Here is a 27,213-nt window from a genome sequence, read left to right as displayed (position 1 = left end):
GGAAGGGTTCTTCTGCAATACTGATTCACAACATTGTATTTGTGAGTATCTCAGCTGGTGAAGCTGAATATTAGAGCTCAGATCCTGGGAGTGCCCGATGTGCTCAGAGTCTACATTAAATTGGCCCTTTGTGGCCAGGAGACAACAGCTATCACTGTGGGGTTGATGTGAAAGAAGGCTAACTTTCAAATGTGCTCATACACAACTCCCTCACCTTTATTAAATACTGACCTTTAGTGAATAGATTTTATTTATGACTTTTCCATACACTATCGAAAGAGCTAATTTTTAATCGTTTGAATCACTCATTTCGATGCAAGGTGGGTATTTACAAATTAAATAAACACTGATGTACCAACATATGTAGGAACAAAAACTGAAAGAACAGTTCATTTTTTTCCATTTAATCATTCACTACACTTGGTGCATGCAAATTGAAATGGATGTGTATTTCTTATTCCAAGGAGACACTAATGAACTCTGAAGAATAGTAACAGGAGGGCAGAAGCAAGGGGGATGGTGAAGGGCTTTGATGAAGTAGAAGTTAATAGTCATGTTCCCTCCTTAATAGTTCATTAATTAACATTCCGTGTTTTAGATATGCATGTGTGTACATATGTATGGAGGTGCATGTGTGTAAATAGACATTTCTGAAAAATTCTGGCGTTTAAACACATAGCGCTTTATTATATGTTATGCTACTTAAGGGAAGAGTCCCAGGGCATGATCAAGTGATGCTGCCACTTTCCTGTTTACTCTTGTTAAGGAGGAGGTGGATTCTTTTAACCAGCTCATCGAGTTTCAATTTTAGATTTTAATTCTATTCAGAGTTTTATTCAAACTTCCTGATGGGCTTAAAAGTGCTTTTTTCTCCTCCACTTCAGGAAATGTTGTTTTCCTGGGAAGCTTTTTTCAGTGCAATCATTATGAATGACAAAACTTAACAGTAGTGCTATTAATGCTATAATGGCTATATTTTTCCAAGAAAATCATTAAAAGAATTATTATAGACACAATCCTTAGCTCACCTTGAAAAACATCCATGTCTGTGATAACCCAGTTGCGCAGAATATGACTAATAACTAATGATAATATTGCTTGTGGGTATCATGGAACACACAGTCTTCTCTCAGTTTTTTGAACCTGTATATATATTGCTTTATCTGTGTTCATTTAAGTTGTAAATACCAAGCATGGCAAGGGTTTCTAACTAATCCTTGTGCTCAACTGGCACAAAACGGAACCTCTGCAAATAGGCTAGCTTTTAGAAAACATTCATTGGAAAGATAAATGATCTTTTGCTGCCTACACACCATCACCACTCCCCGAATAGGGTTCCACGCCTTTGCCAGAAGTCTGCCCAGTAGTGAACTACTGATTGAACAAGAACGCCAGTTTTGTGAGCTCTCACTTTGCATTCAGAAGCCTTGTCCCCAGAGCTGAAGAGCCGGACCCGCTGCTGAGTGAAGGACACATCCTCTTCAGCATGAGGCCAAGGTTACCTTCCGAGGACAAAATCATTTAGCTTCTGTAAGCACAGAGACAGCCAGGAATGCTAAAACAATGAGCAGCGTGCTGCCGGTTATGCCCTCCATCGCGTCGAGTCTCCTAATAGACTAATGTTTATTCTGCGTTCTTTCACGATGAGCCTCTTTATGCTTTTTGGATTTGTCTAACAGAAAGTTGGGAAGCTCTGTAGAGTGTTACTTGGGGGAAATGGTTGCACCAAATAGGAAAGAACATTTATCTGAAATATGGGCTCTAAAAGTGAATCAGTAACAAGTCCTTTCAAAGAATGAAATATGCTGGACATGAACTCAAGAATTAGTCATAAAAAAGCTCTTTATAAACCTCTTGCAAGATTCATGGAAAGAGAAGAACCATACCGATTGATCACATTTTAGCAAAATACTAAATGCAACAATACAGGCTTTGAAATCCAATTGAGAAGGTGATTCTGAACAGTCTCTTTGAAAGTCGTGATGAAGTGGGCCCGGGATGAGCTGGGGAAGGAAGGTCATTCTCTGGTGATGTGGCTCATACTTCACGTCTGTGTAGGATGCTGATGTTTTCATTACTTGATGCCTTAGCTCGGCGGTTAGAGCAAAGCACTGTAGACTCAGCGGCTTCAACAACAACTTCTCTCTCTCAGTGTGGAGGCTGGTTTGCAGATGGCTGTCCTCTTGCTGTGTCCTCACACGGCCGAGAGGAGAGATCCCTTTGTATCTGATGGATTTTTTATTTCTAGTCCTCACCTGAAGATACGTTTTCATTGATTTTTACAGGGGGAGGAAGAGAGAGAGAAGGAGAGAGGGAGAGAGGGAGGGAGGGAGGGAGAGAGAGAGAGAAAGAGAGAGGGAGAGAGAGAGAGAAGCATTGATGTGAGAGAGAAACATCGATCTCTTGCCTCCCCTACCCACCCTGACTGAACCCACAACCTTTTGGTACAGAGGACAATGCTCCAATCAACTGAGCCACCGGCCAGGGCTTCTGGATTTTTCTTTACCTATAGATATTGGGGGGAGGGGGAGCAGAGTGAAGTGGTTATAGCCAATCACAAAATATTTATTGAATAGCTTTAGAGGGCCTTGAGACCAGCTTAAGATCAAATGAAAGATTTCATAATGCTTCTTCCAAGTAGAACATTTACTTAGAGGAAAACGGGAACCTGCTCAAACTTTCCAAAAATCACACTTATTTTCACATCGGCACACGCATAATCTCATGAAGCACTTTTTTGGACAAAAGCATTATTAATTGAACTTTAACATGTATTATAGCATGTGAACCCTGGTAGATCAGATTTATGATAGAAAGGTATTCTTTTTCCTTTATGACCATTGCAAAGCATATTGGAAACCCTGTATCAGTTGCTGATATATACTTGTCCGTTTCATGGAAGTAATACCTAATTTCACCTTCCTGATACTTGCAAAAGCTCGAGTGGCTGTGTCTTTACCTCAGGAGCCTGCTATTGATCCTGCCTGTGATTTCATGAAGAGAAATCGGGGAGAAATGCACACTCCTGCAATTTTGTAATTGCCTTTATGGGAAAGCATCACCCACTTGTTAAGCACCCAGTCATGATGCAGTTGCTAGGAATGCATTCGCGTTTTCAATGCAGGCTATGTGCAGATTGAATTTTATGTGCACCTTTGATTCTATGCACTTAATTAGTATTTTGTTGCTAAGGTATATAGGAGAAAAACATTTAAAACATTTTTAAATTGATTTCAGAGAGGAAGGGAAAGGGAGAGAGGGATACAAGCATCAATGATGAGATAGCATTCATCCCCCCACGAGGGACCGAGCCTGCAACCTGGGCATGTGCCCTGACGGGAGTCAACTGTGACCTCCTCGTTCACAGGTCGACGCTCAACCTCTGAGCCACACCAGCCGGTGAGAAAAACATTTTCAGATGCAAGTCTTAACGTATACATGCTTTGAAATTGACCTCTATTTAAGGTCATTTTTAAAAAAGTGTTGGAGCTATTTCAGCAGACATAAACGATCACATACAATTTGCTGTGTAATCACCCTGCCTTATTGCCATACAGCAATTACATTACTTTACATGCAAATGAAGCCATCATCATAGACATATATTTTAGCTGCATTTGAATGTATTGCTGAGAGAGCCACATTCATTTAAAACTGCGGACGGACTCTTCCAATGGACTTGCTCAAGTTCCAACCTTGACCATGAGAAAAGCCAATTCTCTACAGATCCACTCACCTTAGAATTTGACTTGGACTGTGCATTTTCTTATCACCCACATCCTGTTGTAGTTTCTGCTTTGGCAATAATGGAGGTGGAGGTTCATTGATCTTAAATCAGTGGAAGAGTTAGACTTGAAAACCATATACATGCATCCCTTCATTAAGGGCACATTGAGCCCCGATGGGACGGTAGAGATGGGATATTGTATTTAAAAACCTAGGCAGCTTGTTAATGCAAAAGAGATGGACTGCAGCTTCATTAAAGCAAAGAGCTGCTGACACAGGGAAGGACTGCGGGGCGATGAAATGACGTGCAAACTTCCGATTGGAAAGCAGGCAGGATACCAGACATATGGTTCTGGATGTTTTTTCTTTTTCTTTTCTTTCCTTCTTTTTTTTCTCTCCACAATAACTACAGATTCTGGCCAGAGATTTTTGTTGATTTGCACGAAATCCCTTGATTAGAATCCTCAGCCATCTGCTATAGGTTGGCAGTGTAAGCAAATATCAGCGAAGTGAGTAGAGCTGAAAACTTATTTGGGGAAAGGATTTGAAACTAGCAAAGCCAGCCAGAAGCAAGGCGAGGAGAAGGCCTCAGAGAGGTCAAGAGCTGGTTTATGTGCGGGGCAGAACGGGGGAGCGTTTTGCAAACAGCCTTCCTTTGTAACAACAAAGACAGTCACACAAACATGTACGTTCCTATTGTTTGTTACAGTGTGCTACTTGGTAATATTGGAAAACTGTCCAATTTTCTGAAATATAAAGCTACTAATTATTTAGATTTTTACTGCAGAAGGAACCTGGGTGCAGTACTGTTATTCACTGTGTACATCATAGTTTTAATTTCTTTCAGGACATACCACAATACTTAATAATCTAGATTCAACAACCACTACGCCATGGAAATGTCACTTTCATTGGTCAGCAGGGATGATCTAAGTTTCATATCCGACTTTGTTGCATTTTCACTTTGTCCACCTCACAGTCTCTCTCCCCCCCCCCCCCCCCCGCCCTCCTTTATCTCGGTCGCTTCAATTCTCCTCTCTTACATTTCAATCCACTGTACAAGTGTAGCTTACGGCTGTGAATGCAAAGGGCTATACCCACTTTGGAGAGTAGCACTGGCAACATCCTGGAAAGGTGAACATATGCTGGCCATATGAGCCAGCAGTTCTGTTTGTAGATGTTTACCCTGGAGACAGGAAATCGTGTGCTCACACAAAGACATGGACACCTGATAGCCAGAATTTGGAAGCGAGCATATATACCCATAAGTGGTAAATGCATAAACAAATTCTAGTCTAGCCAGACTATGAAACAATACTCAGAGATGAAAATAAATGGAATACCAATGCATGGAACAGCGTGGATGAGTTCCATAGCAGTATGCCCAGTGAGCCAAACACAAAAGATTGCAAGTATAAACAGCTCTAAAAATACAGAATGATGGTGACTAAGAATTCCAGGGCCCAGGGTGGGTGCAACAGGGAAGCAGAAACCTTGATGATGTGGAAGAGGCTCTTATCCTTGTTATACAATTGTAAACAGTCATACAAGTTCAGCAAATTTACTTAAATTGAGTGAATTTCATTGCATCTAAATAACAATTTGATGAAAAGTATAGTCTTATCTAGGCTACTTATTATGTCCATTGCAGCTTTATTAGGTATATTTGAGAAATAATTTCCAAATATTTAATGTGTGTACTTGGTGAGTTTTGGCTTATGGGTAATCACCATAATCTAATGAAGGACCCCATCAACCTTACATTTCCTTATGCTCCTCCATTACGCGTTCCTCCCCATCTTGTCTCCAGGAAACTATTGCTCTTCCTTCTGTCCTTGATGAACCAATTGGCATTTTCTAGAATACCATGTCAATGAAATGATTCTGTACACGCTCTATTTCTCCTGACTTCTTTCATTCAGCATCCATACTTTGAGATAATTCCTCTAGTTGCACGTGTGAATGGTGTGTCCCTTTTCATTGCTGAGAAATCTTCCTTTGTACAGATATACCAAAGTCTGCTGACATACCCAAGTGTTGATGGATATTTGGATTATTTCCAGTTGGGAGTTATTATAAATAAAGCTGTTTCTAGAGAAAATATAATATAAAAGTAAATCCCACTATAACACAACAATTTTGTTTATTAAATTGTCAAAGAGAAGAATGTTGAACATAAAAGAAAATGATCATGGAAGATTTTTTTAGTACCTCTTGTAGCAGTAATCACATTCTCAAAAATATGAGGTTACATAATTTAAATACATATAATTCATTAAGATCTGTCCCTTAATTTAATGTTATAAAACTATTCATATTATCTGAAATACATAAAATTGGTTACATAATAAAAGATATAATAAGACTTCATGCAAATGTTTAGGAAAAACATTCTGAAACCAGAAGAGCTGATAGTTAAATTTAATAAAATAATAACAATAAAAAGAAATGGAAACAGGATTATTTTGGAAAACAGCAGTGTTGTTGTTTGCATTGGATTTCGGGCATAGATATGTGAAACAGCTCCTAAAGGAATGGGTTTAAAGTTTCTGTGAAGCAAAAGGGTAACCTTCAGGAATAAAAACCGATTCTGCTTGTGGAATGTTAAACAGCCAAACCACCCTTGTGCTCTCATTTTTGGCAGTAAAAGCTAGGGTTAGTGGCTGGAACATTCTCTGAAAGATAACTATAAAAAGACTATGGTAAATGAGCCCTTGTGTTCATATAAAGAACTTGTTTGGAGCTGTGCAATTTTCTAGCTAATTTTCTTGTAATGAAGTGATTTTTTAAAAGAAGAAAAGACAGGAATTCTGACACCAAATGGATAGAGAATATTTCTTCTTCAGATCCTAAAGCAACATACTAGTACATTGTCTTAAAACAAGAAAATTAAACAAAACCAAACGAATACAAAACACAGCATGAAAAATTAAGCTTTAATAAAGAACTCATTGATAAATGTTGTTGTCTTTTCTAATGGGAAATACAGTTATAGCAGCTAAAATAATGCACATGAATAAATAAATGTTATATATTATTTTTAAAAGCAAATGATAATAGCATTAAATTGCTAAGGAACTTTTTGAAATAGTGAAGTTTCTGATCTTCTGAGGGTATACATTTCCATTGAAAGCAAAAGCTCATTCAAACAAATATCTCAACCCTTCATCTCATGGTTGACACAACAGAACTTTTATGAAGTTTTTATTCTGTTGTTTTCCTTAGTTCATATAATAAACATTTCAAATGTATACGAATTATGACTAAGCCAAGCATATAGGCCAATTTAATCAAGAATAGCATCTAAAAACAGGCTCATATTCCACACTGGAGAGTTAACAATATTCTAAGTTATTATGGATAAATTTAAGCTGACTTGATGCTGATTCAGACAAGCACCCAACTAGAGCTTCTCTTTGCATCATTTGTTTTGAAAAAGAGATTTGGCAAGTGCATTAATAATGTAAACAAGATGTGAGGGAGAAAATGTTCTATATAAGGAAGCCTTCCCTTTTCAATTAAATTAGAAGCAGCATTTGCGTACCGATTATAATTAAGAATGGCCCTGATTCGCTCACTGAGTAGCCCTGGCCGGCTTCTCACAGTATTTGCACATTAGCTTTGGTTGTTGGATATCCTGGGAAAGACTGAAGCTCTTAAAAAAAGAAAGAAAGAAAGAGAGAGAGAGAGAGAGAGAGAGAGAGAGAGAGAGAGAGAGAAAGGAAGAAAGAAAGAAAGAAAAGAAAACTCTACATTTCAGATTATTAAATTGCTTCCTCTAGTTGGTCTGAATTGAGATTTTATTACATTCATATGAGTGATTTCTAAGTATTTTTCTTTCTCTTCTATAGGAAAGTCCCCGTCTACACATATCCTAAAAGGAATGTTTTTCATTATGATGCCATGAGCTCACTCTCAGTGGAAATGTGAAAGCAAATTGACATAAATAGTAAGAAAGTCAAAAGACTGTGGGAAATGGCCCTCTACACAGAGGCTCTTTATGTGAAGATTTGGTTATTAAATAAAATTCACAATTACTGAATTCAATAATGTTGCTTGAAAGGTTATTTTTAAGCAGTTATTTTGCTGTAGAGAGACATCACTCTCCTGAATATAAACAATATACTCAAGTCACAGCTGTCCAAAGGTCTCATCACAGATTCAGGAAAGCCTTTCTTAGGTAAATGCAATAACTTCTAATCCCCCAGCGCCACCTCCAATCACAAAGAAGTGAGTGGCGTTCTGAGAAGTTTCAGTGGGAGAGGTTTTATATTCAGAAAGACATGCTCTTCTCTTTCAGCTGCCTCACTTTGCATAACATTTTTGCCTCTGGGTCAAGAATGAGAACTTGTGTTTGAAAAAAATAATAACTTGGGAAATCTCTCCGTCAGTCATACATACTATTTTTGAATAATAAGAATGGTGAGAATGATAAACAGCCTTTAGAGCAGTGGTTCTCAACCTTCCTAATGCCACGACCCTTTAATACAGCTCCTCATGTTGTGGTGACCCCCAATTTCATTGTTACAAATGGAACATAATTAAAGCATAGTGATTAATCACAAAAAATATGTAATTATATATGTGTTTTCTGATGGTCTTAGGCGAACCCTGTGAAAGGGTTGTTTGACCCCCAAAGGGGTCGCGACCCACAGGTTGAGAACCGCTGCTTTAGAGTATACGTCTTCCTAAAAGTTGTCAACCTGTAAGAAGTTCAAGGTCAGAGAATTACACAAGTAACTAATCTTATTTTTTAATATATTTTTATTGATTTCAAAGAGGAAGGGAAAGGGGAGGAGAGATAGAAACATCCATGATGAGAGAGAATCATTGATAGGCTGCCTCCTACATGCCCCACATTGGGGATCGAGCCCACAACCCAGGCATGTGCCCTGACCAGGAGTTGAACCGTGACCTGGTTCATAGGTCAATGCTCAACCACTGAACTATGCAGGTAGGGCCACATGTAATGCATTTTAGCTAATGGGAGCCTAGGGGAGTGTAAGGTGCAAAATATACGTACATGAAAGGCCATTTTTCTCAATGATTGACAATGGCTTTATAAAAGCTGTGTCACTACTAGAATGGCTACTTATTTGAAGAGCACAAATATTAAAGGCTATTGGAATCTATTTGCATGCATATGTGGTGTGTGTGTGTGTGTGTGTGTGTGTGTGTGTGTGTGTGTTACAAACCAACAAAACAGATTTTCTATATAAATGAGAATAAGATTATACAGTTCATTCAACTAGGTTTAAAGAGTTTCAATCCCCCCCCTCCCAGTGGTAAGTCATAATATGTTTTATTCAGCACAGATTGGACTCAAAATTAAACCAGAGAATGTATGCTTATTGTAGATAGAGAAGACTTTGCAGGATAATTACTGTCTAGTTACATTGAAGTTAAACCTATACTTATGTCAATTTTTCATAAAGATGGATTCTCTAGTGATAATTCATGACTTTAAAAAAGGGCTTTTTTTGGTCATATTTTAAAAATAAATGTCATGGCTCCAAGATCTCAACTTCCAATTTTGACTGAGACTATGAATGTCGAAGAAAGCAGTTGGTATAGACTCAGTGCTGGAGAAGGGAGTTTGGTACCTGTCAATCAACCCCAGCGGTGGATCAGCTTCGGTGAAGGTCACGCTCTTGGGAAGGCTACTCCACTGATTCCCATCATGCTTTTCCCGTTCTGTTAAGAGGCCAGAGGGAGGAATTGCATGAAGACCACCATCTCGAGTCTCTTACTTGAGTCTTCAAGACACTGAACATTTCCACGTCTCCTCTTCTTTTTGTTCTAAGTAGCTTAACGATTTTATGAGCACTCGCTCATGTCCCACCCCATAAAATCAACTGTTTGTAAGTTACAGCATTGCTAACGTTAGATTCTGCTTGGTGTGTAGAAATGAAATTCCCTGGATATCATTCTCTAAGTACTGATTCTGCAAAATGTAGCAATTTCGGTTTCATTTACTTTATAAGGCATATGATATAATGCTGAATGTGCACTATATAGAAATATGGTTAAATATAAAATTTCCCAGGAAAGCAAAATAATCTACATTATCCACTAGATTACTTCCCCACTAAAATAATGTTGTAATTAATCTTTAAATAATTTTAAAATAGCAGCTCTGGCCATCAAGTACTTTGCAGTAATAATCATAATTTCACTTGTAATGGGATTTTCCACTATTTTGGCAACAGAGAAGATAACTGTACTTCCTAGACTAAAATAATATGGAAATGAAATGGATACTCTATCCATAGAGCTGCATAGTTTGGATGCTAATGTTAGTGTCTGGTGAAAAAATTAACTAAGATATTGGCCTGTTTCCAGTCATAACCACATCGTTTCATTGCTGTGTACACAAATTCTCAGGGAAAGTAAAACTCTATCCCATGGGCAAACATGAAAACCAGCACAAATACTGTCATCTCAGATGTCTTCGAAAACAAATCCACAGCGTTCTGAAGCTTTTCTTTTCTAAACTCCCTCCATATACACACTAGTATGGGGCAACTGTGAGTGGGTGTTGAACTTGCAAAGACACTCGCAAAGCCGATGCTGAGAGAGAGCAGAGCTCAGGGGCTGGGAGAGTGAGTCATGAGATAAAATATTACAGAGTCACTGGAAGCCCAAACATGTTACTTAATTTTTTTGTTCTTTGTATACCAGGTAGATTTCAAAATCTATTTATTCTGTAATTTGAAAGGAAGATCAATTCTTAAAATTTAGTATTGCATAATGGGGAAAAATGGAGGAAAATATAGGATTTAATTTATTATTTTTTAATGTTTCTATTGATTTCAGAGAGGAAGGGAGAGAGAGAGAGAGAGAGAGATAGAAACATCAGTGATGAGAGAAAGTCATTGATGGCTGCCTCCTGCATGCTGGCATGTGCCCTGACCAGGAATCAAACCTTGACCTCCTGGTTTATGGGTCAATGCTCAACTGCTAAGCCATGCCAGTCAGGCTATAGGAATGAATTTAGAGAAAAATATGAAGAGGGAAAGAATTTAATATAGTCTTTATATAACTCATCCTATATACTGCTAACACTATACATTCCACCAGATAGACAAAGAGAAAGGGGGACCCAATTAGAGACCTGTACTCTTGGCTGGGTTAGTCTTGGCACATAATTAATTCTTAGGTGTACTCAACGCTATTGTGTTTTTTTGTTTTGTTTTGTTTTGTTTTGGTGGGGTTTTTTTTGGCGGGGGGGGGGAGGGTTTGCATCCATTTCCCAAGTATCCCTTAGGAAAAGGAATCTAGTTTTGTTAAGACATTCTCACATGACCCTGGGGAATGCCACCTTCCCCCATGCAGTGACATAAGTTGCAGGTGTTAGATTATGAATCTTCTCAGGCAAACACAAGAATTATTTCCTTTAACAATGATATGTTTAAGAATGGGCAGCTGGCCCAGAAGGGCTGCCGGGGTCAGTGCTTTCTTTGTCCTGTTATTTCTCACAAGTATATTTTCTGTATCTAAAAGGCATAAAAAGGGACCAAGTCCAGTTATTTCTCTTAGCCTGATTTTATCATCTGAATATTATGTTGTGATTCTCCATGTGCACATGTTAATTTGCTTGTTCCCTTGGTAATGTGGTCTGGTGTCAAGGTTATTATTTAATAACCAGAGACCCAGTGCGCGAAATTCGTGCGAGGGCCTTGGCCCCCACCTGCCATGCTGCAGCTTCGTCCGGAAGGACAGCCGGTCTAATTAGCATATTATGCTTTTATTATTATACACTAGTCCAGCGTAAGACTAAGATTGGGTAGAGTAGGGGGGTTCTCTGACTCCCCAGCTATAGCATGAGGCTAGTCCACACTCACCCTGAAAAGCTTTTATCCTGAATTCAATCTGCTTCACCTCTATCAAAATAACCCCCCTACGAGGTGATGGGAGCTGGTGAAACTCATTAGAAAATGGATAACATGCAACTTAAAAAGGTCACAGCAGTGAGATGGTCTTTTTATGAATTCAACTATAAAAGAATAAATTACGTTCAAAATACGAATGCAAAAAGTCAGATAAGCAATGAAGAGTCTTATTAACCACATTCTGAGGAAAAGGATCTTAACTCCCTTCTTACAATTACAGTGAGCGTCCACAAATGGAGTTAGGACGCTCACTGACCTAGAGAACCTAGTCCAAGTCTATAACTTCCCCTGCAGTTTTAGTTCAAATATTGGGGGGGGGGGGTCCTATATTTTGACCTCAAACACATTGTCACAATCAAGAGAACATTCATTGCAACACACACATGCACACACATTTGCTGTCCAATAACACTACATGCTGTTTTGCTGAAGTGGTCGTTCCCAATATCCCTTCCAATAATGTAATTATAGACATAGTGTAACTACAGCAGTTCTAGTTCATTGGCCTTTACTGCTACTTAAATGGCTTATATTTCCAGATCAGTGAGTAGCGATGCTAATGCTGCTTTCCTGGGCCAGGCTATCCCTCCAGGAAGCAGCCTTTCTCTCCTAAAGCCTCTCTGCTCCCCCCTCAAACTCTCCTCTGCTCCCAGGATCATCCAACGCGTGAGGCAGGCTCATGCCATTTCTACCGAGCAGACCACTGTCCTGTACATATGAGGCCGGTCTCACTTGTGATGAGACCGTGAGGTTAAATTTTAAAGGGATTCTAATGTGAGGAGCCTAATGTCTTTGTTCTTATGATAGGGAAAGACCACATTCATCAGGCAACTAAATTAAGAGAATGAAACGTGAATATCAAGTCGAACTCCTCCCGCTTTTATAAATGAAGGAATCATTTTCAACATTAAATTGTTATCATGCGGACAGACAGTTTAAGTTAGTTTTAATCATTAAAACTTAGGACAGAGGGAGGAATTCAGTCCAAAATATACAGAGAACTTGGTTTTAAAAGAGCTATGTGAGATGAACCTGTGTTGTGTGGTGTTTAATTAAGACTAGAGGCAGGCATGCTCTTCCGGGAAATGAATTTATTGTGCCATTTCAAGTCAAGCTAAGAAGCACTAAAATATCCCTGTTACTCAAAAAGAAAAAGAAAAAGAAAGAAAGGAAAAGAAAAAAAGTGTGAAACTGGGAGTGGGTGGAACAGGAAGATATTGACAAAAGAATTTATATAAGCATAACCCATGGTCCACAGACAGTATCATGGGGAAGGCCTAGGGCGGGCGGGGTGATGGAAGGATGGAGGGGGGGGCAAAGGAGAAAAACAGAGGACATGTAATACTTTGAACAATAAAGTTACATTTTTGGTAAGTGTGATAGGTATGTGACCAACTGGCATGACCCAGTGGTTGAGCATCGGCACATGAACTGGGAAGTCAAGGTTTGGTTCCTGGTCAGGGCACAAGTGCGGGTTGCAGGCATGTTCCCAGTATGAGGCGTGCAGGAGGCAGCCAGCCAGCCAATCACTGATTCTTTCAGCATTGATGTTTCTATTTCTCCCTCCCTCTACCTTCCCCTTTCTCTAAAAATCAGTAAAAAAAAAAAAAAAATCTTTTTAAAAATTAAAAAAAAAATTGCTAGTGGCGTGTGTTCTCTTTGTTCTGTGCAGAAGAGTCGTGGTTAATCCCATTCCGTTAAAATGATGGCTTCCAAACTTGGGACCCTAATTTGACTTCAAGTCAAAATGTAGAACTCAGGAAGATTAAAGAGTTTGATATATCCCCATCCACCGAAAGGATGATTGGCCAATTAAGTAAAAACTTTAATCCTAAACCTGAAAATCAGTCTAGATTTTTATTTGACAGAATTGAATGGATGATCAAAATCATTGATCTACGAACTCTGTGTGGACGCAGCCAGATACTAATTTCATCCATCAAACTATTAAGAGCACTTTCTATTGAAACATCTTCGTTTCCTGAGTTGTGTCCTTGAGAGCAGCTGAAACTTATTGGACTGGAAGGGCAAAATTACCTGGAGCAGAAGGTATTTTTAAACACATGTTTTCCCCAAGTCGGCAGCTGCTCACGGCGTGGATTCTTTGAGGACCGCTGTGCTCAGCGGTTAACTTTCTGAACTTGAAGGTACCAGGCCAAGGAGAATAACCTCCCTACATAGTTTTTCTATTGTGTTTACTATGTTCTCAGTACTATCAAAGGGCTGACATTTGACAGCGAAGAAATTATTTTTTTTTAAAAAACACACCACACTTGGAGAAAAGGAAAGTTTCTTTTTTTAGGTGAAAATATTAATAATGATCTTCAGAGTCACTTGAGTATTTTTCTAAAGAACAGCAAAGTGAGTCTGTGTCTGCATAGAAAGTTTATCACTTGTTTTTTAAAATATTAACTTATACTTCCATTTTATCCAATAATGCACTGGCATTGTAATATTGACAAGTCAAAACAAAGGTACTCTTTTATTTTTATCACATACTACATACGCCTTTGCACATGTGGATGTATAAATACATCTACTAGGCGATTACGAAAAGAAAATGGCAGTAAACTTTAACACTTTTCTTAGATATGGAAACCAGTTGCCAAGTCTGAAAATTATACCAGGTTAAAATGATCTATTACCATCTAAAATTCATGTCTGTATCACTCAGATAAGCTTCATGATCGGGAGCATTTGAGACCCATACAGATAGTGTTGTAATGGAAGCTACTGGTCACACTGGGAGTGTGTCATGAAGGAGGACCCTGGTCAGCCACCGGCCATAGCGTTGGGTGCTCCTCACAGTGCGAGAAAGGAGCCGCGTGGAGTGCGAAATTCATTTTTAAAGTTAGTGTGTGTGAGAGGAGATGGTTTCAAATACTTCATCTAAAGTTTAAATTTTTAAAAAATACATTTGTATTGATTTCAGCAAGGAAGGAAGAGGGAGAGAGATATAGAAACATCCATGATGAGAGAGAATCATGGTGCGGCTGCCTCCTGCACGCCCCACACTGGGGATCGAGCCCGCAACCCCGGGCATGTGCCCTTGACCGGGAATCAAACCATGACCTCCTGGTTCATAGGTCGACACTCAACCACTGAGCCACACCGGCCTGGAACTGGGACTGGCGCAGGCTGTTGCTGCAGAGAAAGTTTGAAACATCCTCAGGCCGACCCGAGACAGTGCCTGGAGATGCAGAGGAAGGGTTATACTTGATGAACTAAGGTCTCTATGGGGGAAAAGTGGGTGGAGTGTAGCTCAAAGTTCCGGAAACACGCCTGCAAGGAAGGAGACCACTTCCTTCCAGTTAGCAAGAAGGAAGACAGCTGATGGGATAGAAATGGAGAGTGGGGTTGGGGATTTGGTCTAGGAGAGAAATACAGGCGTGAGATGCTACTTGGAAATGTTTGTGGAATCACAGGCATCGTCCCCCTTGATCTATAATTTATAGACAAGCAGCAGGCGTCTCGGGAAGAACACAATTAACGGCCCGCAGGTGGCTCTTGGCCCAGCAATGTGCAGCATTTGCCTCCCAGACATTAGAGAGTTCCAGGTGAAAATGGGGGCTCTGTCTCCTTTCGAAAAATGGCAAGCCTTGTTTGGGTTCTAAGAGGTCCCACAATAACCCTATTTTTGAAAATGTTGATCCTAGGACACCTTCAGCTCTTTTCATTTTCTTTGGCCAGAGACATTCTAAACAAACATACAGTCTGCATGGACTGCTCCCATCTCTGCTACTAACCACTGCCTTCTACTTACAAAACCTGTAAAACATATTACCCATTATGTTCAGGTGATGCGAGGGGGGGTGCGGGGCGGGGGACAGAAACATCAGTGATGAGAGAATCATCTGTGGCTGCCTCCTGCCCACCCCACACTGGGGATCGAGCCCGCAGTCTGAGCATGTGCCCTGAACTGAGAATAAAACCAGTGACCTCTTGGTTCCTGGGTTGATGCTCAACTGCTGAGCCACACCGGCCGGGCTGTTTTCAGTAGTATTTTAATGGAAGTTTAGAGATGAGCATGCCAGGGATTAGTTAGTAAAACTAAGTATTGTAACAGAAAGATTGATCATATATCTCTTATAATTTACCCTTGTTTTCTTCTAGGCATTCTCTTCCCTGCGTTTATTTCTCTGAGTCAAATATATGTCTAAGGAAAAGGCACGGGGCAGGGGGGAGGGAGGAGGAGAAAGATACATAAATGGAAAACATTATTTCATAAATATATGTAACCCCCCCAATGCCCTACACACTGAAGATCATCATTATTTAATTCTGATATTTAGCAGTTCATCAGTTTTCCCAAGTGGCTTTGTAATTATTTTTGACGTATCGACATAAGCAATGTCAGTCTTAAGTTCCTTGTTCTAATGCCTCATTTTTAAGCTTGGATGAAAACTTCCCTTTGGAAAATAGAAAGCCTTTCATTTAAAACTTAGGGAGTATTATTATTATTATTTTTTGGTTAGAGTATCTATCATTGGAATATTTAAGTTGTTCAAGAACATAATTTTAAAATAGATTTTAAATAAAGTGCTGATGCATCTGCAAATGAACCCGGAGAATTGCATTGACAATTTCATCCAAACTTTATGTTTGCAGATGGGCCAGACGGTCATCATAACTTCAGAAAGAGGCTGTTAGCTTCCACAATGCAGGCCTGTTTCTTCAAAGAAGTGTCTCATGTGCAGCATAAAATGAATTGCCAAGTGTAGACATTTCTTAAGTCTAAACTATATGACACCTCTAACAAGATGAATCTGTATTCACTTTAATAAAGCAGACCCGTGCACTAGTGTGAAAGTATTTCAGTCCATGCAAGTAAAATACTCCTTCAAATATTCAACACACCACATGTGCATTTAGTAGAAGAAAAATCCCTTCAAATATTTCTTCTTACGTAATTAGCAGTTGTGTGCTTTCTGTCCAATAAGAAGGAGCCAATATAGTGGTTAAAAATACATATTGTTGGCTCCCCAAATCTGGTAGTTGAGGGACCCAGGGCAATGATCATCACTGTATGCCTCAATTTGCTCACCTCTAAAAAGATAGTAAAGGCACTTTTTCATGAAATTGTTAGGAAGGTAAAACAAGTTCATATATATAAAGCCCTTAGAATAGGATCACATATGCATAAAACGTTATAATAATCCGTGATGATTATTACTAGCTTACATCATAACATAGTCAATGGTATTGCTGACAGTCTCACAAATCCAGGAATAACGCTGGAAAAAGCCCAAGAAAATGATCCATTTTAATGCCATGTGCCGTGAAAATTAAGCAGACATCTTATGGCAGACAAATGTGCATGCTAATTATTATCAACATTACTCATTAAAGTGTCAATATTTGAGCTAAGTCTCTGTGAAAGGGGCGAAGTTCACAAGTTTGATCCAATAACACGTTCTGACTCCCACCGTGTCAGAGAATGATTTCGGCTCCAGCTGTGGTCCAGCGATTAAGTCTCTGGGCATAAAGTCATTCACGATGGAGAATTTTTAATGGGAAACAGTAGATAATTGCATGCTTTTTTACCCAATCCAACTCAACTCCTCTCTTCCATTCTGCACTAATGCACAATCAGATCAGCACTTCCTGACCACCATGACAGTGATGAGTATGCAAATTAAGAGTTTCTGAAAAAGCATTCCCTAGTCTGAGTTCCAAACATTCTGCATTCATTGTTGTTTTGGAGATCTGCTCCAAAACTCTTGCCTACAGACAGACGAAAACTTTCCAACTGGCTTGCACATAGCGGGATTTCCAAGCGAGGTGTCCTCAGAGTTGGTGGTTGAATAGCAAGCGCTGTGGTGACATCAGGAACCCAGTCATTTCTCTTTTTATTTTGTTGTCGACAGGGTAAGGTGACGGTTTTGCCCTAAGTCTGGCTCAGTTCAGAGTCACAGTAATGGCCGAGGTTACTCTAGACACAATAATTACTCGAGACAGAAAGGGAGCTAGTTTTCCTGTGTCTCTCCTTAAAAAAATAAGAGAAGGGTGAAGGGATTAAAGAAAGGAAAAAAGAAAGACTCATAGACACAGACACCAGCATGGTGATTGCCAGAGGGAAGAGGGATGAGAGGAGGTAGGAATAGGTAAAGGGGGGTAAATTTTGATGGAAGGACATTTGACTTGGGGTGTTGAACACATAATACAACATACAGAATCTATATACAATTGTAGAATTGTATACCTGAAACCTATATAATTGTATTAACCAATGTCACCCCAATAAATTTAACTAAAACAAAATAAATGCCAGTAAAAAGAATGGGAAAGGGGTGGGCTTGAAGACTGACTGAAGATTAAATTTCTTAGCTGGGGAAAGACAGTCTAGACGAGGTGAGTTTGCACTTGATTTCCTCATATTGAATAAAAATAAAATGATGGCCCAGCTGGTGTGGCTCAGTGGTTGAGTGTCAACTCAGGCACCAGGAGGTCACTGGTTTGATTCCCAGTTAGGGCACATGCCCAGGTTGTGGGCTTGCTCACCCGGAGGGGATGTGTAGGAGGCAGCAGATCAATGATTCTCTTATCATTGATGCTTCTATCTCTCTCCCTCTGAAATCAATAAAAACATATTTAAATTAGACACTGAACTAGCTTTTCACACAACTGCCTGGTGGGGATTTTAGTCTGTAATGCCTTTCACTGTATTCCTCTAAGTTCAGAAGAGAACTTGAGTGATTGCATTTGCAAGTCAATGAAGACAGGGACGTGTGAAACTCTGTTATTAATATTCTGCTGGATGGTCATTGACCTTAAAGGGGAGCATTTTTTAGGAAAATTGAAACGGTAAGCCTGCAGTTCAGAAGAATGACTGTTTTATTCTAGAGTTTCCTGGGAATGTGTTAGAAGGGCCCAGGGATGCATTGCAGAAGGCCTACTCCTCCTAATACGGAGACAATCAAACACTCTAGCGTCTTTTTAAAAAAAAGACTTTAAAAAATATATATTTCCGTGTGTGTGTGTGTATGTATATAATAACCTTTTGGTTTCACCACACTGTCTTTCATAGCATTAATATTTAGACTTAGTTACTTACATGAATTGGATAAACATTTGTGCAAAATTGATTCCAGGATCGAGATCACTTAGAGAGATGGTTATCCACCTGCATGATAGACAGATACAATAGGTGCTTCCACCTTAAATATTATATACTTATCGACATCGAGTCCCCATATAAATGTTAACAGATTAAAATTCTGTAAATCTGTATAGTATTTCAAGCTTTTGAGCATTTATACCTTCTGAGTGAAACTGCTAGGAACCTTGGGGGGAAAATTATGTTTCATGTAAATATTTTTGCTATCTTTCAATAGAAAATATAAGTGATCCTTTAAAATTTTTATTTACTTTGTACACACAGTCAAAACTTCTAAAATGTTTATTATTTTAAGCAAAAAGGTGCTTCGAACAATGGTCACTTCCACAGTGTTAAAAGTGTATTAAATCCTTGATGCTTGGGAGGCTGTTTCAGTGGTTCTCAACCTCTGGGCCGCGACCCCTTTGGGGGTCGAACGAGCCTTTCACAGGGGTCGCCTAAGACCGTCCTGAATATCAGATATTTACATTATGATTCATAACAGTAGCAAATTTACAGTGATGAAGTAGCAACGAAAATAATTTTATAGTTGGGGGTCACAACATGAGGAACTGTATTTAAAGGGCCAGAAGGTTGAGAACCACTGGTCTATTTGAACTGATCTTGGCCTAGAGCAGTCAGTGTGTGTGGCACACACAGTGCTGGGGAGGAAGAATTTTCACTCTCCCCAACAAAGGCTCTTTCAGTTGGCCTAATAGTCAAAGGGACACAGACAGATTAACAAGAGGAAAACAAATTTTATTTAATCTGTACAGGAATCCCACGTAGAGGAGAGTTTCTAAGATAGAAAAGTGAAATGAGGTGGACATACCATCTTCAGCCAAGGAATGAAATCAGGGCTTCAGGAGGGAGGAGGGTCCTTCACAGGAAGATAGAAAGAACAACTGCGCAGCAATTAGATGTTTGCCTTGCCGTTAAGATAGGTCATGACCATTTATTTCTGGTAGTAATTCTTATGGGCAAGGCCCCCATTTAATCTCTTTAAGGGAGAGGTGAAAGTTTCTCCTCTCCAAATGAAATGCCGGTGACAAGATAAAATCACAATTTTAAACCTTCCTAATGTAAAAAGCTCAAGAAAAGTAAGGTTAAGAGCAATACACTTGCGGTGAGTCAGACACTTTCTTGGGTCGTCCACTTTAGAGGAAAAGTGTAAGACAGAATACAGCCCACACAGCGGCGACAGCTTTGTGTTTGTAACATAGTCCTTATTTTTTATACATTAGTTTACTCATGTGGAGAGAAAACAAAGACATATGCCAAGGGATGGTTATTCTAAGAAACAGTGATATCATGACTGCAGTTTACATTCTTAGACACAAATAACGTTAGGGATCTTGAAACCATATCCCACTCAAAAACCTCATTTTTAAACAATGCTTGTGGTCTAGGAGGGTGTTTTGTTTTGTTTTGTAACTTTACCAACTATCTAGAAGCAAGTCTTGACTATCAATCCAGTGTTTCGGATTCTATTTTGGTTGTACGGGTTATATTATCAACGATTACTAAGACAAAAGAGTGACCCACACACCATCAACTTGAATATGCTAGATTTGCTCCTGAAATAGAACTGAGCTATAATCGGCAATTTTTCATTGTCTTAGTATAACGCCCAACAGCATAAAGCTATGCATTGTGCATTACCATGTGCGTGCGCGCGCGCGCACACACACACACACACACACACACACAATAGTGCCTCTCGTGATACCCAAGTCATCAGTGGGGAAATGATATCCTCATGCCAAAATAAAATAATAAATCAAAAATTTCAGGTTTACCTGGATTACTATATTATCAACGGAATAGTACCTAATGTAGTACTCAGTATTTGTTAGGGCCAAGGGAATGTTCTTGTCCTTCTGCCAAACCAGTAGATCGCATTACATTGATAACTTGCGCCCTTGTGGGGTCAAAAATAGCTAATATTAAGAAACCAATCCATTTATAAAAGAAAGTTATAGAATCTATTGTTTCCATTTGCAATTCAAAGCATAAGTGTTTCTCATTATATTGATGTTATTTCTTAGGTTTCTGGGACACAGAAAATAGCAAAGCATGCAATGGATTAACAACATAAGAGCACATGAGAATTCTAGATGTTTATTAGTTTACGTTTCGATTCTCTGCCTAAATTTTAATCAGGGCACTTTATTGAAATAGCCAGTAGCTAGATTAATTATTCAGAGTAACAGAATTCTAAATTGTCCCGAAAATAAATCAACCTACCTATGCAAGTGTCTAACTCTTGAGATAAGCTCTCTGTGCTATTGCTCTGGGAAAAGTAAAAGAAATAGATAAATCCCTTGCCCACAGTTATTTATGATGGACTAGAAAGATAAATTTATAGACACAAAACACTCTGAAGCATACACAAAGCACCCGGAGTGTTAGTATGAAGGAAACGGTGCCTTTTGTTGTGATGAACTGCAAATATAGACACTGCATAACATTGGGATTTTAATTTCAATTACAATTGTTGTAACGATCATAGATTTTCCTATTGAAGAAACACTCACCATTTTATATTGGTAACTACCTTACATTATGTTGGTTCAGTTTACTCAGAACATTGAAGATTTTACACTCTTCTAAGTGTTGAGACGATTCCAAGGGCATGGTACATTTCCTGATCTTTGATTTTAGCACCAAGAATCAATGAAAAATTGCCGATTATAGCTCAGTTCTATTTCAGGAGCAAACCTAGCATATTCAAGTTGATGGTGTGTGGGTCACTATTTTGTCTTAGTATAACGCCCAACAGCATAAAACTATGCATTGTGCATTACCATGTGCGCGTGCGCGCACACACACACACACACACACACACACACACAGTGCCTCTCACGATACCCAAGGCATCAGTGGGGAAATGATATCCTCATGCCAAAATAAAATAATAAATCAAAAATTTCAGGTTTACCTAGATGACCATATTATCAAAAGCAAATTATAGTTCAGATCATCGGGAGCTGAGATATGTGTGTGTGTATATATTACTGAGGTGTAGAAAGTGGTTACTCTGTAGTTAATAAATCAAAAGTTATTTACTTTAAAAAGGATGTGAAAGTATTTTGAACTCAGAAGAATATGAGGTTGTAATTTTTAGACTCTGTAAAATGCGACCTGTATCGTTCTGGTTTTAACTGAATCACACACTAAGGATTTTTGGTGAGGTGATATTCCATGGTATTTAAATGGTCCCAGGGCGCACACAAAATTACGCTCCCAACAACAACAACAACAGGCTTTGTAGGAACGGAATTTCGGAGAGGACAGACATCTAGCATTTAGTCTGGAATTTTAAAGTTGAATCAAGCAAGAAGCCGAGTGGCCTTGCGCAGTGATAAAATGGCTCTAATGGATTTAATTAACTTACCCTCTAAGAAATGAGAATTAAGGAATCACTCTTGTCTGAACTGAGCTATTAACATAGTTTTAACTGCAGGCTTTATGGCTGGAAAGTCTTGGAGCAGATGGCAAATTTATAGTCCTCTTTCCCTGTGGAGAAGAAGGAAGGAGAAACTATATTTCAGGAACGGTATGGGTTTCCTGCATAAACTCAGGGTGCAAGTGGCTGGAACCACTTCTAAATGGTGTATGAACGTTACCATCGTTTAGTCTCAAACTGTGTAAACCACACATATATCCATGCCATGACACACTTTCTCAGAAATTAGCGAAGGAACCTCTTCTCTGAAGGACTAGCAATGGTATTGGTGTTTTACTGGAATAACTGAAAGAAAGAAATGCATGTCCATTTTTGTTTTCTAACCAATTTTAAAGACAGAGGCAGGTCATCTATACAGTTGTGAATTAGATGCCGTTAGAAGTGCTCAGAATAGCGTAATGTTATGTCGGCATGAGATTTTAAATATTTAGTCAGTTAGATATGGGAACCGACCAATGAGAAGTACATGCGTCAGGCAATCGGAGAGCACAGGCTATAGCCATTGGCTTGCCTTTCTACAGCAGAGTGGATGGATGCCCTCTTTGACATGATAGACAGTGGGACAAAACAAAGATTTAGAAGTAAATGTACTTATACGCTGATTTCAATACAGTTGTTTCAGTTTTTCATCTTTATACATTCTCACTTTTTGATGATGGGTCAACAATGCTTTTACAAGTTAGGGTATCAGATAGTTTTTACCAAAATAAACCTCAATGACACCGAACAGTAAACATTTTGCATTAAGTATGTACAGGTTTTCTTTTTTATTTATCTATTACATGTCAATAAAGCGTTGTTTTGTTTTTTGTAAGGGAGATAAAGATGTGAATAAGCCACCCAGTGACTGTAGTTCAAATTCAAATTGTCTCAAATCCTTAAATGTAGTTGATCTTGTCCTGGAGTCATAGCTCTCTGATGGAAATACATATACACCATCTCTGGAGGAAAATAACATTGTTCCAGAAAGCGGGTAATCTCTAAAAATAATATTGCAAATATGAAATCTGACATGCAATAAAAAGATGGGCATAGTAAAAAAAGGTAATATAAATGTAACTGATATAACCAATAGATCATCAAGGACTATTAGAATTATAAACACATATTTTGAAGTAGATAAAATGTTGAGCACTAAAATTCATGCACAAGATCTCACAAGTGAATTTGGTTCATCCAATGGCAAGGAATTGCAACAAAAACAATTTTCATCTTCCATTCCTATCATGGAGCAAAATACATTTCAGCTCATTTAAATACGTAAATAGTATACAAAATGAGACAACTAGAATATAACATAATAGAATTATTAAGATAATGTAATTATAATAGTGTATAATGTAATATAATTCTAACTTAGGTAGGGTAATATTCTATTTTTTGGACTTATGAACTTGATCATGAAACAAATTAGTTCTTCAAAGGAAGTACTTAAAATAATTGTGGCATAAAACCTTAGCAGTGTCTGCCAGCATAATCAGAGGCGACCTCATTCCCTCCTTTTTAGGCACCCAGGTAACAAAATAGTTCAACTCAGTGGATGTGTGTTTATTCCTTTAACACGTATCTATTGTCCACCCCTTTGTGCCAGGCACTGTGATTCCTGCTGAGAGTGAGCACAGCATACAAAGCAAGTAAATCCTTCATCTGTAGCCTGTAATCTCCTGGGGAAACATATTAAGCAAGAAGTTATAGGGCAATTGGGTGCATTGGGAGTGCTATATAGGATTTAGGACATGAGCATGGCCAAGTACACTAGAAGGTGTGTGTTGGTGTAATGCATCCCTAAAAAGTTGATGTGTTCCCCCTCCTGACTACCTTGATGTGAGTACAGCTACAGCTTGAAAAGAGACAGAAGTAAAAATGAGTTATTTCCCCCCTACCACCATGATGCTCATGTCCGTTACCTGAACAGCCGGGGAGAAGCCACAGCGTGGGACCCCCTGAATGCCTGATAATCATACAGTGAAGAGCGCTGGCACACACTGTAGATGCTCTGTATGCCAGTGGCTTCACCGGCCTGGTAATATTTTGCTTCAGTGCACATTAGAATTAGTTTGCATTCTCTGTGTACACACTATCGAGATGATAAGGGAGCGTGTCCAGGAGGTAAGCAGCATGGCCAGCGAGGCCTCTTCAGCGGGCGATACTCAGGGCAGACGATCTGTCCACCTGACAGCGTGACCCGCGCCATGATTGTTCTCATCTTGCCAACACTATGCTCCCCAGTCCCCATCGATCTGCAGCAGAAGCAATCAGAGGATTCATTAAACGCTAGATGTAAGCAATTTTGGATTTTTTAAAATACTTACGAAAAAACTATGGAGACTTTGTAAAATAAAAATAAAGGGCGTGGTCAGTGTTTATTAGTAAAGCAAAGAGTGCCATCTACTGACAGCACAATTCTGTTATGATCCCCTTTAGAGCTCCAGTTCTGTTCACTGAAGCGGAACATATGAGGATTCTCATTCAGCTGATAAAAGAATATTATAATAAAGCGTTAGGTAGAAAAAGTAATGACTCATGTTAAACTACATTCATAGACTGGGGATTGCCAGTACTCCTCAGAAAGAATTATCCGTGGACTTGGCCATTGGGGGATGAATCACGGACCTACGAATGGAATGTGGATACAAGATGCAGAACAGGTCACAGGAAGGATGAGCAGTAGAACTTCTCCACGGTGGTCGGAGATTGTCCAAGGGCTTTTCCTAATGAGAAGATGGACATTAGCCATTTACTTTGTACATTTCTGCAGACTAGGACCATCACAAGTCTCTGTGTTCTGATAGGAAATATCTGGGCCAACTCTAGGATCTGTCCATTGCATTGTGTGCCCGCCACCCAAGGTCAGACCATGCTCCGTCAGCGTATATTTGGCCCCTTTCCCCTTTACTTAAATCATTACTGAGGCCGCAGAGCAGACACGAACCTTCCTCAGATAGGGCAGCCTCACCCTAACTAAGAGACTACGAGCAAATCAAAGGATTCTTTTCTAGAAAGATGGTATATCATCTAACAGCACTGGCAGCTCATGATAGACAGAGAGGATTTGAACCAGTACAAACCAACAACAGTCTACAAATATTTGCAAAATAATCAAATATATGAGGAGACTTTATAATCAATATCTAGTTTCAGTAGGTTACAGTTTTAAGAAGATGAAAGAAGGTTTGTGGGTCATTGTTAGGACATGTAATATGCTCACCCCTTCTCCTTCCTCCAGTTCCTTTTTTGTTCCCTAATAAATAACCTGAATAGCTATGGCTCACATTATCCGGCATTAATGCAGTGGCTCAATCCAGGCCCAGGCTTACAAATAAATGTGTAACCATGTTATAAGTGTATTTAAAGGAAGCAGTGCTGAGCTTTGCACAGTCATCCAAGAAAACACTTCGCGAACATTCTCTATGAATAACTAGCCACTACCGTGTCCCCCATTAATTCTCCCATTTATGTCACTGGATAGAAAACATCAGACGCTAAGTCCTGTCCTCTCTGTTGTCTGTTCACTCTCAAGCTGTTACACTGTGCAGCGCCTCACTGCTGAGAACTGTTGTAAACTTTCCTATAAAAGGTTTCTTGAGTTTTGCTTTGAGGCAAAAAGCAAACAAAAGTCCATGAAAAAATGAAGTTTCTTCTGTTTTGAAAGAAGATTGTATTCTATACGGCTCCAAGCAATCACAACACTCTCAAGAGATTTGAAGTTACTCATGGACCCAGGGATGAGGCCTTGGAAGATTTCTCAGGGATTGTCCACGTGCAGGTTATTGAAAGCCGGTGTGAGGAATTCAGTTACCTGGTCAGAAAGCTTGTCAGCATGAATGAAATTGTAAGGACACGGGGTTTCCTCCTCATGTCATTGAATAAAACAGGATAATTAGATAAAAGTATTAGATTCCTGCTCTGTGGAGGGTGGGGACTTCCATTCTCACAAAAATAAACTTTGATCGACATTTGAATGCACCAGTCAGACATAAGAGGTCACTTATATGGGACTGTGTTGTGTACTGCCTATAGAAAGTCCTCGAAGTTTAAAGGTAAAAGTGAAAATAAGCAAAAATGGAACTTCCTTTAAACTCATGATTTATGTTCCCTTTGTCTCAAAACAAATCAAAATCATTCTATTGCACACCTAAGGCAAATAATCATCAGCATCTGTTCCTAGGATTCCATTTTATCAAATCTCAGTGATTTATACCCAACCTTTCTAATGCTGATATGCATTTCATTACTGGGAACACACAATTCTAAGTGAGCATACAGAGCTATTGTAATTGATCTCTTTATCAAGATCTCATATTCCTCTTGGTTGAATAATGACTTCCTTTGAGCATATATAGAGTTTTCACCTTATTTTCCCCCTGTTCCTTTCATCCATCACAGAGCGACAAATAATTGGAGTGCCCTTTTGAGAACAGAGGGAATGGGAAAAAGTATAATTGTTAATGATTTTGAATTTTTTAAATTTTAAAACTTTCATGTCACATTAGATTATATTTCCAGGGACGTATTAAAAGTTCATAGTTTAAAACTCAGAATTTCAAAGTATCTGTGTTGCTTCTCTGAATGTTGTGTCTCTAGGAAATGATATTACATGATGGAAAAATCAATTCAGCTCAAGTGATTTGGCCTTTGAAAACATTCAATTAGCCTCTTATTGGATTGTAATTATGTGAAATTATTATTTAACAAATGTGTATTTGTTTCTATTTATAAAATATTTTTATATTTATAAAAACATAAATATGTATATTTAAATGTACAATTCCTAAGACATCATGCTGTTTTTGAACTTCTCCTTGTACACCTTCTGCTTGTGTATTGGTACAACTCTAATATATTTAACATATTTATCTATAAAATATAAATACTCTAGGTCGCTGTATTGAGCGAATTGTCACTGAAATATTTGCTTAGGTCACATATGGAGACAGAGACTGCAGATTGTCCAATTAACCCTATTGGCTAATTATCCACAAGGTTGAGAGACACAGCACAGCTGCAAACACCAAACGATAGACCATGTC

The sequence above is a fragment of the Myotis myotis genome, unplaced genomic scaffold, assembly GCF_014108235.1.
Source record: "Myotis myotis isolate mMyoMyo1 unplaced genomic scaffold, mMyoMyo1.p scaffold_m19_p_21, whole genome shotgun sequence".
Classification (NCBI taxonomy): domain Eukaryota; kingdom Metazoa; phylum Chordata; class Mammalia; order Chiroptera; family Vespertilionidae; genus Myotis; species Myotis myotis.
Note: the sequence above shows the minus strand (reverse complement) of the source record.